This window comes from Tinamus guttatus, unplaced genomic scaffold (assembly GCF_059628265.1).
Source record: "Tinamus guttatus ecotype Peru unplaced genomic scaffold, ASM5962826v1 Tinamus_guttatus_pri_ptg000044l, whole genome shotgun sequence".
Classification (NCBI taxonomy): domain Eukaryota; kingdom Metazoa; phylum Chordata; class Aves; order Tinamiformes; family Tinamidae; genus Tinamus; species Tinamus guttatus.
In genome coordinates this window covers 1,648,000-1,661,960 of record NW_028288578.1, presented here as the reverse complement: position 1 = coordinate 1,661,960, position 13,961 = coordinate 1,648,000, and the positions used below count along the sequence as shown (strand labels likewise).

The 13,961-nt window shown below is 45.0% G+C and overlaps 1 protein-coding gene across 1 annotated transcript in view; it reads left to right on the top strand.

The window, feature by feature from the left end:
• Positions 1-240: 240 nt before the first annotated feature.
• Positions 241-13,961, top strand: part of LOC148595956 (cytosolic carboxypeptidase 6-like) — a 208,945-nt gene continuing 195,224 nt past the window's right edge. Inside the window, exon 1 of the mRNA XM_088536768.1 lies at positions 241-362. The gene's annotated coding sequence lies outside the window, so the exon portion shown is untranslated. The remainder of the gene's footprint in view (positions 363-13,961) is intronic.

The following is a 13,961-nucleotide window of genomic DNA, read 5'->3' as shown; positions in this document are numbered from 1 at the left end:
GGGTTTGTAGAGAGCTGACTTTGTTGTCGTGGTTTGGGCCATGTGGTGTTAGTTTTGCCGCCCTTGCGCAGTCGTCGTGTGGCTTGGTATGGAGACCCAGTGACGCTGCTGCCTTTAATTATGGATTATGCTTATTTATAATGTATGACCAATTTTAATAAAAGGATATGCTTTAATATTAATGGCCCTTTGTGCCCTACATATGGGACCCAGTTTAAGGATTTCTTTTCTTTCTTTTTTTCTCATCTGTCCCTCACCACCCTGTCCTGCAGCGAACCTGCGTCCGGGTGCTGAACAGAAAGTGGTTTTCATCACTGCACGCGTCCATCCTGGGGAAACCCCGTCCTCCTTTGTGTGCCAAGGTGAGTGCCTCAACCCAATGGCTTTGCAACAAAATCGAAGTGGCAGATACGCTGAGATTTGTTTTCCCATTTGTTTTCCAAGCATTACATAATGCTAGTTGGGACTGCAGAACTTCAGAGGCTGTGTTCACCTGCCAGCGTTTTCCAAAGTGAGGACATTAGCAGAATTTAACCGCTCTGCCCAGCTGCGTGTCTTCATGAAGGCAGTAGGAATGTATTATCTTTGAGTCTTCTGAATATTTCTTAAATTTGGTCAAAAATTGAACAATGTGCTCTGAAGTTACTGAGGAAGAACTGACAGTCTAACATGCACATGTGCAATGTGATCACATAAGGCTCTTTTCCTTAGGAGAACAAGAGCTGGAAAAGTTCTGGAAGTAAGTAAAGCAAGTAAAATAAGCACTTCCCTTTAGCATCCTTTTCCCTGCAAAGCAGTGGCCCTAGTTGTCCAGTTTAATTCTCTATTTCTCGGAAGCCGCTGTTCTGAGGGACACACATCCAGTGTCTGACAGCTGTTCTCTGCACAAAGCATTCCTACTAAAAATAGAAAGCAAATTGCCCAGCTCACATTTATAGAGAGCTGTAAATCTCCAGCTTGTGGGTACAAATAAATAAATAATCCTGCCATGTGTTCATATAACTTCATTGTATAGGACTGAAATATTGTACTTACGGTATGTGGCTTTCTGTGGTGGTAAATTGTTGATGGTGTAAATCAACATAACTTCCCCGAAGCCAAGGGAATGTGCTAATTTACTGCATCAGCTCGGATCTGGCCCTGCAAAGCCAATGAGCTGCATCAATCACGGCTTACGCAGGGCTTGTTACGCTGGCGGCTTGTGGTGCCGCAGATTGATTTGTGCCTGGCCCTGGTGGCACCTAAAGGCCTCGTCCTGGCGGGGTCTTGTGCCCAGCATCTCTCCAAAGCCAAAGTTCAGCAGCTGCCGCTCCGGCCATCGAAGCTCCAGGGGCTTTGGGGCCATGAGCACCTTCGTGAGGCCCATGGAGGAGGGAAGGTAGAAACCCACCCTCTAATAAAACAACCTCTCAGACTGTGCAGGAAAACTCAGCGAGTTTCCCATCTCCTACAGTGGCTTAGTCAATGCAGGGCATTATAGTACATGTGGTGTTTGTTAGCAAATATGGATTTTTAATTGGATGCTTTGATCCTGTTCGTGCTGCTGGCATAGCCCCATGAAGTGAGCTGAGCTGGTGCTTTGTAAAAGGCTGTGGGTTTTTCCCTTTACATATATATATATATATATGTATTTATATTGGAGAGTTTATTCAAAGAGGAAGGGGGGGGGGCAAGGGGAAAGTAAAAAAAAGGTAGCACATTTGTCCTGGGTGGAAATCTTGTTGTCTCTGAGAAACTTTGTGCTTTGTAAAAACAATTTAAAACAAAAAGAAGGGGAAAAATCAGAAAAATATAAAGGAAGGGTCAGTCTTGAAAAATGCTGTCAGAAACCTGCTGTGGTTACAGCTGCAGTGCCCGCTTGGGAATGCACCGCTCGGTCGGCAGAGACCTCTCTGCTGTGCACTGGGCCATTCTGCTGCGTGCAGATGAAGCTGCCTTGTGTGAACAGTTAGTGTCAAGACGTGCAGGAATGGCACGTGCTTCAAGGCTGCTGCTGTGCTGCTTCTAGCACTGCCAAATGTGAAATTGGGAGCTTGCTCTGTCTTGGGAAACTTTTGGGGAGAGGGTTAGAAGGAGGGATGAAAAGGATTGCTTTGGCAGGAAAGTGAGGGCACAAGAAGGAATTTTACTTTGGGAGTCTTGGGAAGCGTTTTGGCAGAGTTAGGTGTCGCAGATTTATTATCCAAAGCCAGGTTGAACGAGTATGAAATGTCAGGATTCTTTGGTATGAGTGTGTGGTGAAGCAATTTCTTTTGGATTGTTTGAAGTGATTACGCTCACCACCTGAAGCCTTAAGATAGGGAAGCTAATCCCAAAGATTCCCCAGGTGCAAGAAGAATCTCATAGGGAAGAGTAGAACTGTGACTGCCTAGGCTGGGAGAACTGGCCAATTGAGGAATCAGTCATGAGCTATGAGCATTTTTTTTTTGCTTGTTTTTGTTTTCTTTTGATTTCTCAGTGGATTTTGGATTTCATTCAGTTTAGGGTCTGTCTTCTGTTTTAATGCCCAAAACTTGTACCTAACTCCTTACTCTTCTTTTTCTGTTTTGGGGTTAGCCAAATTTCTCTCTGCCCTCTTTGTCCTGCTTTGTGCTAAGGCCCTCTGTTGTCTTCCATTTTGATTAGGAAAGATCCTCTTGTGGGGGTGGAGGGGAAAGGTAGCCTTGATCCATGAGTACATATTTGGTTCTGACTATTCATTCTGTATCTTACCATAGGTAAGATTTAATCGAGGATTTCTACTGTCTTTTCCCAGCCATGCTCAAGAGCCTTCCCCCTTGGAGTTGCATGGTTTGTCTTGTCCTCAATCATATTACACTATAAAGAGCTCGCTCAGCACTGAGTTTGGGATATAAGTACTTATTCTTGCAGATGTGCTAGTATTGTAGGCCTGGATGCACACCTCTGTCTCTTTAGTGCTGTGAAGTGCCAGCAACAGTAGCCAGACCTCACTAGACTCATTAGGCACCTCATCCAGCAGTTCAGAACTGCTGCTGCAATATTTCACACTTGGTGCAGCTGCTGAGCTGTAGCTGCCTTCCCTAAAAGGCAGACGAAGGCCCAAAGGGCATCTTTGTGGAAAGATGAAGAAACTTTTGGTTTTGTTTTGGACTTCTAAGTATTATTACAACACTTTGGGTTAGGCTTTTTAGGAAGTTGTTTTTTGCTAGTTCTGAGCTGCTTGTTGTGAAGTTCAGGGTCAGAGATAGAGAAGTTAGTCATAAGGGAGTATATTTGTATGAGTACCCTTGATATCCAAAGATAGCATGGGGCTCTACTCCTTGGGCTATGAGGGTCGTCATCAGCATTGCTGCTTGTGTCGTGTCCAGGAATGAGTCACAGGAGAGTCTAGGATGCGGGTGACTTGTTTCTGGTTTGCTCTTACAGACCATCTTCTAGCAGTGACTGGAGCCACTGCTGCTCCTTGAGGGCCTTTTAATACAGCACAAAACAGTGAGAATTCACCTTGCAACTCGGATTCATTTCTCATGTGCTGCTTAAACAAAATTACACATTTCTAAGTGGTATTTCTGAACTTGTGCTTTTTTTTATTTTGTATTTCCCTTTTAGACATATTTTCCTTGCTTAGAAACAGTATTTTTATTTAAGAAAATGTATGGTATTTTTTGTCTTTTCTCCCATGCTATATTAAGGCAAATAACTTATTAACACTTACAAATAAGGCTGGATATCAGATAATGGGTGTGTATAAGTATACTTATATGTATGTATGCATGCATATATATGAATGTGTGAATAAAATAGAGGGTAAGAACTTACAGGCTAAACATTGGTTTTTAGAATCTGCCTTTTTTGAGGCTTGGATTTCATCTCATTGCACAGTTCTGTCAATAAGAAAAAAAGCCTTCAAAGGAGTATGTATTTTCCAGTATTCTTAGTCTTATTTGCCTGCCTTTGGCTACTAATGGTAGCTTTGTTCTGTTGGTGGTGTTTTTTGGAAGGGGGATGGTTTTTTGGTTGTTTTGAGTTGTTTTGCTTCGTGGGAGATGGCAAATGCTCTTGCGCTATTTTCCTGTGCGTGAAGTGTTGTAGAAGACATCTGGTGAGCAGCATGTTGAGCTCTCCTGTATGCTTTTGACTTTCCCAGCAGTGAGCAATTGCAGTCTATAGCATGTCTAGATGTACTTATACACATACTTTTCTCATAGACTTTGCATGTTCTGTAAGTAGGCAGTTGCTTGACATTTTGCAGCACATTTGCCAGCATGACATCTACCACAGCATCTAAATCCAAAAATACCAAGTTGTACCCTAAGCATTTTGCTTTGGTGTGCTCTGCCAGGCTGGGAGCCCAGAAGGGAAACCCGGTGCAGGAGGGAGGGTGAAGGCTCCCCCAGCTGTGTCTGCAGATGAAGAGCATCTTGTGCTAAGTGCAGTTTGACCTGAAGCTGACCTTGGAGCTTATGGGCTGAATAGGGAACAGCCATTAAGATGAAAATATAAGGAAAACAGGCACCTGGGACTCTTATCCATAAGAATTGGAGCAAAAATGATTTTTTCAATCAATCTCTTTTCATTACATCTGTTTAAATGAATGCCCCCTCTTGCTTTGCCGTAAATCAAGTTATATGGAATGAAAAACCAAGCTACACAGGATAATGTCTTTTTGTTTTCCATTAACGGCCTGTCTTAACCCACACCACCCTTGCTACTGAAGGGAATAAAAGTTTTGGTACAAATTTTCATGATAAATAATGAGGCGGGAGTCTCCTGCCAGCTGTCTCATGAACATTGTGGTTATACAGCTCCTCGCTGGGCAGGTGGATGGTTGAACTTGCTCTTCTTGTGACCTAAGGTGCTCTTTTTCCCTCCAAGTGCTGTGAAGGATTTTCCTGCTGGAGAGATTCTGTGGTGGATTCTTGAAAATGGTGGCAGTTTTCTGGTTCACTCCTAGAGATGGTGCCTTCAAATTGGCTCTGTAACATCCCTGAAGGAAATTAGTAGGAGACTAAATTTGCTATAAGGAGATGATATTTTTTCTTCTTCCATAGAAAACAAACAAAACGACAACAAAGTGCATGTGTGAGGGAAGTCATTTTCAAACTTGTTGCTCCTCCTTGGAGTTGTGCCTTTATTTTATTAGGAAGAAAAAGGAGTAAATACTTTCTGTGTTAAAAGCTGCTTTCACTAAACATAAATCTTTGAGCATTAGGGCAAGAGCAAATGCAGCTAATAAGACCTTTACATGTGGTTAAAAAGACCTTTCTGAAGCAGCAGAGGTGATGACCTTACTTAGTTCTTTCCAAGGGATGAATTTCTGCTGTAGAAATACAAGGCAGGCCCTGCTGTAGATACTTCTGTAACAAATGCTGTGCTGGGGAAAATGCTAAGCCTTGAAATAGCCAGTTGTCACGATGGGGGACCCTCAGGACCTCCCCCATGTTCTCTGCTGGACTTTTCATAGGACTGAATTTACACTTGAGTAAGTGTCTGGGTTGCATCTCTTGTCTCCTTGTCCTAGGTACTTCATCTGTTGTGTTCTTCTTTCTGGTAAGCTAAATCTTCACTGCATAGTTGTATTTCCTCTCACAGGAGGAAACAAAGTGGGAATTCTCATAGTGTGTGTGGGGTTACAGTAATAAATATAAAACAAACTTGTGTGTGTAAGATCCTAGTTCTGTCTTTCCAACCAAATGGAAGAGATATGAAGGAAACTCTTATTCTCTTCTGGCTACTTTGAGGCTGGCCTCTACTCTCTCAGTATACACTTCCATGTATACCAAGGTGTAGGCTTCTCATTTGGCTTTGGATGCAGGAGGGTGCTCTGGCTTGGCCATGCAGCAGGTCTGCATGTGCTCTCTGGTGTAGAAAAGCCCTTGGTGGGGGCATTGCCAGGGTTTGTTGGAGGCATTAATTCCTCTAATACTGAGGAGAACTGAGCTAAATCAAAGCTCAACTTTCAGGGAACTTTATACTCCCTTGGTACCCTAAAGTCACAAAAATGTTCAATTTTCGATCCCTTTGAGTATTCCCTGTACCCTTTGCGAGCCTCTCCGCGAAGCTGCATCTTGTAGGGGGAGATGCTTGTGCCATTTGTCTTCCACTGCTCCTGCTCAAAACAAGTTGCTAAATCTTTATGGGAAAGGAATGGTGTTCTGCATGCACAAGACAAATTCCCCTGGGGCAGGAGACGTTGGGAACACTCGTTTGGTTCATTTAGCCACAACTTTGCAGAGCGGGAACACGGTGAACGAAAGCTCCAGTTTATGGCCCCTTTTATAGGGGTTCAGGAAACCAAATGATGAAAAGAAGACAAAGACAACAGAATTCAACAGCCCAACTATAAAATGAGCTGCAGGGCTTTCTAAAGTTGTTAGCTAGAAACCTTCTAGCTAAAGTTGTTAGCCAGATGGATGAATGCAACCTAACACTTTTTTTTTTTTTTTTTTTTTTTTTTTTTTTTTTTTTAAGTGCACAGCTTTTCAACCTTAATACAAAGGGAAACACACTCTCCTCAATTCCTACAGGAGAGTGAAAAACACTTTTGTCTGTCCCTTGTAAATCTCCTGGATGGGACTTCAGTGTGAACTATCCCATGAGAGAGAGAGGTTGTTCTGAGAATATAAAGCCATCTCTAATGGAGTAATGGAAATAAAACCTCATCTTAAAATTGTGTTGATGTAAATAGACCGTTAGAAGAATTTCTGCTGCCCGAAGTGACATGAGCTGTTGCGAGACATCACACGTTTTCAGTCACATCACTGTGGTGTCAAGCAGGTAAGAGAATCTACAGAACTGGTTTCCTGAACTGGAGGTAATTTTTAATGAGGTTAAATCTCTCTGGACATGTAGTAATGTGTTTCACTCTCCCATCAGGTATGCTTCCTGGATGTGCTAAGGAAGTTCTGCACAGGAAAGCACGAGCAGTAATGCCAGTTTTAGTGACTACTTAATGTGTGGCAGAGTCCCCAAAATGCCAGGCTGCCCCAGAAGAAGGAGCTGAGGCGTGTGGGCAGAAGGATGTTGTGTGGCTTTGGGGATGAGATCTGACACTCTCTCCTCCCACCAGCAGAAGTTGCTGCTGCACTTTTTCCACCCCTTGGTAAAAGAGGAGATGGGAGATCAAACTTGCCAGGCCTCTCGTGCTGAGCCTAGCCCTACATGGCAGCTTTGTGTCCTCTGTAGAGGGAAGGATCAGTTTCAGCTCCTCATCCATGGCATGAAAAGATCAGCTTTGCCTACACAGCTAAGAAATGTCAAGTGGCTTTGGTTCAGTTTTCCCTTTGCCCAGGGCAGGCATTTGACTGTCTCTGAACTAATCCCCTTTGCAATAACTGGAGAACTAAAGGAGCCCTTGGTATTCAAGAGAATTGAAAAAGGCCCCTCTGTTCAATGTCAGGCAAGTTTGTTCTGTCCCTGGCGGGGTGGGATTGCCTAGTTATTCTACAAAACATACAGGCAGAAATCTTGAGGTCCTGCCCTACTGGAGTTGGACTAGGGCAAAAATAAGACCAGGGCCATAAAGGTCACAGGAAGTTAGGGGGTGACTTTAGATCTCACTGTATCACTCTGTTTTTAATGAAAAAGGAAGTAAGTGATCACCATTAACTCTGGGCACTCCAAGGGCTGAGCTGAAGTGCTTTCTGCAGGTGTGAGAGCCACCCTGATCCAGCTGCAGGTGTTGCAGTGATGTGTTGGGCTTCACAATTAGGAACCTCTTCTAGTTTTTATACTTTTCTTTTAAGCCTTTTCCATTCTCCTTCAATAGTGTCCCAGCTCCTCTTCACAACTGATATTAATCTTGCTGGTCTATTGTTTACGGCTTTGTCTTCTGACCCTTTGTTCCTTGCCCGCCCTGCCTCAGTTCAGCTGAATTGATTTTTTTGTTTTCATTTTGTTTTCAGCTCTTTTGTCTCCGAGGTGCCCTGCACTTGCCTTCCTGCTCCTTCTGCACCGCTATCCGGGCTGCTGTCGGCAGCCAACGCTCCTGTGTGACTAGGACTTGACTGCTGGAAACTTTTCTTTGACACAAGGGCACCCGGGGGCAGTTCCTCCCCTGCACAGATCGCTCTTGTGCTCTGTGTCTGCCTGGTCCAGGTGTTGTGCACGAGTTTATGGAAGGCTTCGTGCCCTCTGCGTCTGGCAGAGGGAAGGGCAAGAGGAAGAGACCTGTGCTGGAGGGGAATCTGAGCCATGAAGAAGGGCCCTTCAGAGACTCTCTGCTCTTTGGATGCTCTCCTGCCTCTTTGGACTCAAAGGATGGACAGGAGGGTAATGGGGCACGTGCCACTGCCAAAGAGACATGTGTTTCCCAGTCCTGCTTAATTTTAGCTTGCAAGACATGTAGGCACAAACTGCTTTGCTTTGACCTTAATGCTTGAGCAGACTTTTATTAAACACCTTATGGACGGGAAGTAGAGCATGGATCTGGGACACCGTTATACAATGGCATGGCTGCCTTAGAAAGCCACCCAGCGCAGGAAGGTGTAGTCTGTAGAGTGACAAATGTGGCCCTTAAGTGACACTCTCAAGACATGCCCTTGAAGAGCCCAGTTAAGGTCAGGTAACTTACTACTTACGTAGCAAATGATGGTGTGTCATGGGTGCCCATGCTCTGGTGATGGTTACAGTTTTAGTCTGTGCTTCTGCTAAGCATAGAAGATAATTCTTTAACCCTCTCTAATTATTATTTCCTATTTTTAAATGCCACAGTTATTCAAAGAGAATGTGTTATTTACTAGAAATATTTTACAAACTCACTTCTATTTGTTCATTCTCCCTTCCTCTTTTTTTCTTTTTTTTCTCTTCCTCACTTTTTTGTCACTGTACCACTGAGGAGTCAAAGGTGAGGGGGGGAAAGAAGGAGGAAACTCTCAAGATCAATATCTATTTCAGTGCTCAGATTTGAAAACAGAGGGGAGAAAATATCTGTGGGACTTCTTATGATAAAAAGCTCCCACTTCAAAAATGTCATGGCCATAGTACAGCCTGTAAGTAAATCACCACAAAGCTGGATCCTGACTTTGTCCAACATAAAATAGGTCTTTGGCTGATTACAGGTGTAATCCAAGCAACAACGGCCAGGTTCTGGTTTTCTGTGGCTTCCACCCACTCAAAAGGAGGCATCATCAGCAATGAAAAATGTGAGTCCTTGTGATTATTAAACCTGTGCCTGGTGCCGTGACAGCAGTGCGAGACTGGGAGGATGCAGATTCCCTGGCCTGGGACGAGCCGTTCGGCATCAGCCGGGCTCTAACGTTGTCCATAAAATGAGGGAGTCCATGGCAGGATCGGCAGCGGAGCTGGGGAGCGCCATGGGGTAGCTTTCTCCTGGGTGTGATCTTTTCTAAGTGAGCTCTACCTTTTTTCTGTGTTTTTCTGGGTTGGAGCTAGCTCGCTGCAGTCAGTTCACCTGCCCTCCCTTGGGGACAGCATCAGGGAAGTGACCGTCACCATCCTCAGCCGAGAGCCCTGCCCTGGGGTTGAACTCGTGCATTCTGCATGTCAGCCTGGGATCTCGGGACCCGCCGTGCCCGGGAAAACTGGGCACTGTGTCTTTCATGCAGCAAAAAGGGCCGTTTACTGAAGTTAGATATCTTGTGGTAAAGATGTTAGAATTCACTTTGAGTGTTCAAGGTGGAAGTTATATAACCACAAGCCAAGACTGTCTGTGAACTCTGATTCTTTTTCTTTTTTTCCCCTCCCCATGGCAATGTTCCTAATGGCCAAGGGTATGAGGGAAATAGCACCTTGACACTAGCTGCTTGGGTCGCAGTGCTGCCGGAGCTGAAAACCTGTTTCTGCAAAGTGCTGCGGGAGAGCTGCTCCCGCGGGCTTGCCCGCACTTGAGGCTGCATTTGCATTTGAGGCAGGCTGCGAATGTGGAGTGCAGCAGGTTGGTCCCTGAGCAATTCTCAGTCTGGAGCAAGAGCACCTTATTCCTACTTAGCTTAATAGGCTTCAGAATAGATTCTGCCATAAGGCCGTCTCCAAACAAAATTTCTTTATTTCTTCTCTTCTGAAACAGCAACAACCCACCTCTGTGCGTAGAGGATCCCTGGAAGTTGTATCCTGCTAACTTCCTCTCCTGTGCCCTTTAGAAGGAGACATGTACTTTATACCTTCCTGGAGAATTTTATCTCTTTACAAGCAGAGATGTTAGTTGCTTGTGGCTGCCCTGCTCTTGTGAGAACTGTTTGCTCACTCGATATTCCTTCTTCAGTGCTAATTACCATCACCTTTAGGATCTCTAGTGCAGCTCCATTTTCACAGTAAGGTTTTCTCTGGAGAGGAGATGGGGGCTTATGAGATATTCTGCTGCTTAGCAGCCTGGAACATGTCTTTAGTGGCCCTAATTTATTTCTGTAGAGCATACTCTTGCTGGGATGCATGTGTTGTGAATATAGTCCTGTTTTTTTATTTACTTGTGAGGGGCAGAGTTGAGCAGTTGCAGTGTTTTCCTTTTCTTGCTCATGTAGAAACATGGTCTTTTCTTGGTACTTTTTTTGTTTTATTTCTTCACTCTGTTGGAACCCTGTAGAAGCAGCTACCTGACAAGTCTCCTCTAGCAGCGCTGGAAGCAACTTCCAGATACACAACTTTAATCTCAAATTCAAGGGGAGAAAATTCAGATGCAGCCAGCATTATTTTGGCTATTGCATCTTCCCAGAGGATTAGTTTTTTTTAATGAATCATTCCTCCTCTTTCTTATCCAGCCTGGTCAGCTCATGAGTCACCCAGAAGTAGTCCAGCTGTTGCATCTAGTCCCTGCTTTCATTGTCTTCCAAGACCGAATCTCTGACTTTGCTGTGCAAATTGACTTCCGTGTTTTATTTTGGTTTTGACTGTTCTTTGAGGATGATCAGAGCTACTCTGCTTCCACCAGCAACTTCTATCTAGGGAAAACAGATGCAGAGGGACTTTTCTCTCAAATGCTGCTGGTTTTGCTCATGTGGTGCTTTTGGATGTCTTGGGGAGGTGCAAACCCAGAGCAGAGAGCTCACCCCATCTTCAGAGAGAAGGTGGTCACATTTGGGGTGGAACAAGGCACCTGACAGCTGAGGTCACCTTTAATAACCAGGAGGCAGTTGCAGAGAAGAGTAAAGCAGCTCTTGTTGAATTAACAAGACCGGTTTTCTCAGGTTTTGGCATGTGATGGCTGCCTATTTGAGAAGTGTCACTTTAGCAGGTGACACCAGCATTGCATATTGCATGCGGGCTCTGCTGTGCCCCGCTCTGCTCCAGGAGGTTTACAAGTGACTTTGAGTGGGAACAGGTGAGCTGGGCTGCCTCACACCTATTTAGTTGATTTGAATGGAAGGCTAGAAAAATCCTATAAAAGTGAAGCAATATAAACTGCAAACCTAGTAAAGTGGAAATCAATGAAGCAGTCAAAAGGTGCCGTTATAGCTGGCTCAGTGTAAGTTTTCGCATATCAACAGTAACAGAAAGCGACTGCTTTGCTTGTCCCCACAGGGGGAATGAGGGCGAGTAACTGCATGGGTTTCTTGGCGAGCAGGCTGTCAGGAGCCAGGGTGGGGAGCTGGGGTAGATAAGTGTGCAGCAGCAATGTGCATGAGTGACAAATACCAGCTCCTGGTGTCCTGCAGAGGATGGCACCGATGAGCGCCTGTCTGAGGGATGTTCAGGGGTAGGTGCCAGCTTCTCTTAGGGGTCCAGAGTGTTTTGGTGTCGAAGGGCAAATGAGAGCACCACCTTCCCTGGGTGCTATTTGCCATTTCCACTGGGTGCTCATCTTCTGCTTACCTGTCTGGATCCCCCATGGATGAAGTCAAGCAGCATGTACATGCCTAGGCATGGAGTTTTGGACCAGTTGGTCTTGCCTTGTAGATGCTTTTGACAGTGGCTGATAACAAGTGGCTGTCGTCAAGGCAAGGAAGTGGAGATGCTCCCCAAAGCACTCTTGCAGCATGGCATGTTATGGCTGAAGAAGGCTGAAAAGGCTCAGATCTGATTGACTGACCTTCTGCAGCGCAGTCTCTGCATCACAGCTTTGTGTGTCTGCCTGGCTCATATATTGCTCCTGGGTCTCTGCTTGACTGAGCAATGCATTTGCACATGCTGGAAACCTTTTTGAGAATGTGTTTAAAAATACATATTTTTCAATTCTTTCCTGGCATTATTTATGCGATGCCTTTTTCTTTTTCATTGTATATTAGATTTTCATATGTAAATGTATTCTCCGTCTCCTCCAGAGAAATCTACCTTTTGCTTTCTTGGTTGGAACATATTTTGCTTTGACTGATCCACCATTTTTAGACTTTCAGTAGCTTACTGTTCCTACAATTAATGCTGCAAGATTCAAAGAGTGCAGTGTGGCTGCTTGTTTGTGCTTACTGAATATGCAAAATTGCACTGTAGAACAAGCCCCAGAGGGAGGTTTTAGGTGAAACTAGTCTGTCCTTCCATTTCTGCTGCCCATCTTTGCTTAAAGAAATAAATCACCTTGGGATCCCAAAAGATTCCTGGTCCTGGGAGAAAGGTGCTGCTGCCAAACATGGAAAAGGCAGCTTGGAACATTGAGAGAGCTCAGAGCTTCTGGTGAGATGATTCAGCAAAAGGTCTCAAGGAACATCACTGTCTTTAGCTCTTTCTTGCAGTCCAACAAATTGTAGTGGTTTCCCAAACAGAAAAGTTTGCCCAGTGCAGACTCTGCCCAATCCTTCTCTGTAAGAGAGGGTTTCTCCCCATGCTTTGTAACATTTTAAAGTTCTATTTGGGAGTCTTTTGTCTGGTGCAGGCATTTCCCTTGCACCTTTTTGCTCATGGAAGCATCTCCAGCCTCCACATGCCCAGCTGCGTGGAGGGGAAGAGAAGGGGTCGCCTTGCAGCCCATGGTGAGCTCGGTCTGATCCCATGTGGAGCAGCAGTACGATGGTAGCCTGGATTCTTTCTTCCCGCAAGACTCTCAGCTTTCAATAGAAAACTGGGGAGTGACTTGTCATTTTCTTCCTCTTTGGTAGTGCTGTGCGAGTGGTTGGTGCAGAGTGGAAACTCCCATTGAGGCGTTGAGGGCCATGGTGTAGAAAGACTGATGTTTTGTTAGTTGATAAATACAGTAGGAAACAACGCAAGGATGTCCGAGTTAATTCTGCCAAAGAACATGCCTACGTAATTCCAATTCATGTGCTCAGGATCCTTCTACTCATGTGCATGGGTTTTCCCTCCTCCCCCACCTTGCTATCAAGTCACATTTCTGGGTTGTGACCCTCTTGTCTTACACATTGAGGGAGGCAGGGTGATCTGCTGCATATTTGTGTTCAATTCTAAGGCTTAAATTTTAGCTGTATTTAACCCTAGTTAATTTTCAAAAAATTGAGGGCCATAACCCAGCTTTTCTTTTTCCTTTTTTTCTTTTTTTTCCTTTCTGTCTGAAGGACTCAGGCTCATGGGAAAGACAGAGTTTGAATAATAATGACTAAACACGTCATCTTCTGAAGCAACATCCTTAGAATGATTCTGATAAATCCCGAGTAATTCATTAATAAAGGGAGATGATCTGATCCCTGCAGTGTTTCCCTGGGAGCCCTTTTGTTTTTTTCCCAGGAGGGAGAGACAGACATCATCCAGGGGCTGTGGTGGAGTCATTTGGATGCAGAGAGAACTCCAAGCTCCTTACAGCATATTAGGAAAATTAAAGAAAACAAAGCCAACCAACAAAGCCGCCCACTCGGTGTGTGCTGTGCGCTGAATTTATGAACCCTTGGAGCGATCCTGCAGCAGCCGCTCGCTCCTGCCGACAGCGCCTTTCCTTGACAGCCGCACGCGTCTGTTCCAGTCAATTCCACAGCCCTTTGCTGTTGTGCCAGGTCTGCAGGGGGATTTTTATGGCTGCCCCCAGGGCCTGGGCGAGATGAGTTGGTAGTTGAGCAAGGCCCATCAGCATCAGGGTCGTTACGTGGTGACGTGTGGGCTCCTCAGCGCAGAGGTCGCACTGCGATCCCTGTGTTCAGGCCTGTGCTTTGTACCAGACAGGGCAG